This window comes from Mandrillus leucophaeus, unplaced genomic scaffold (genome assembly GCF_000951045.1).
Source record: "Mandrillus leucophaeus isolate KB7577 unplaced genomic scaffold, Mleu.le_1.0 Scaffold98, whole genome shotgun sequence".
Classification (NCBI taxonomy): Eukaryota; Metazoa; Chordata; class Mammalia; order Primates; family Cercopithecidae; genus Mandrillus; species Mandrillus leucophaeus.
This window is the reverse complement of record NW_012110696.1, coordinates 1,393,634-1,394,650: the sequence shown is the minus strand read 5'-3', so window position 1 is coordinate 1,394,650 and position 1,017 is coordinate 1,393,634.

The window sequence follows — 1,017 nt, the reverse complement described above, 5'->3', positions numbered from 1 at the left end:
AGCAACTCAGGAGGCTGAGGCAGGAGAATCACTTGAACCCAGGAGGTGGGGGTTGCTGTAAGCCAAGATCACACCACTGCACTTTAGCCTGAGCAACAGATCGAGACACTGTCTCCAAAAACAAAACAAACAAACAAACAAAAAACAAAAAAAAAACAAGAATTGGGAGGATACATTCAGGGCAACTTCAATCTATCTCTCTGGGGGTGGGGAACAGAGACAAGAATTGAAGCTGGGTGTCTGGGCATGGTGGCTCCTGTAATCCCAGCACTTCGGGAGGCCAAAGCAGGAGGATCACTTGAGCCTTGGAGTTCAAGACCAGGCTGGGTAACATATCGAGACCTGTCTCTACAAAAAAATTACAAAAAAAAAAAATTAGCTGGGTGTTGTATGGCACAATTAACAACTTGGGAGGCTGAGGCAGAAGGACAGCTTGAGCCCAGGAGTTGGAGGTACAATGAGTATGATCGCACCACTGCACTAATTACTTTGAGTCCCCCTTAGCAAGTTTTATGTTTGTTCCAATTTTACAAATAAGGACATAAACTCAGATAAGTTGGTTAATGAGACAGGAGGAGGAGGTGGGCACACCCTGGAAGAGCATTCACTCCAGGCAGCACCTTAGGTTAGGGTGGCTAAGGCCACGCACCCTGAGGACCCTCAGGGCTCCGGAGTCCGCGTGTCCCCGGGTGCAGGTCGTGGCCTAATCACACCACAGGGGTCTGTGGGTGCTGGCATCACCTCACGGGTGACGGACCAGGAAGGCTCCCGCGGCCCAGCAGGTCCTGCTCGCCGGTGTCTGCCCGGCCCATCCAGTCTCGTCTCCGGGACCCCAAACGTGACTTAAGGGCACGGCCGACCTCGTGCGTGGACGACACGTTCCACGGAGCTTACTCGCGCAGGACGCGCCAGGGCTGCCCAGCCCTTCAGAACTTTCCCAAGCCTGTCTCGGCGGCAGTGACCCGCGGGGACCCGGCCGCTTAAGGTCACAGCATCAGGCAGAGGCCCAGCGGCTCC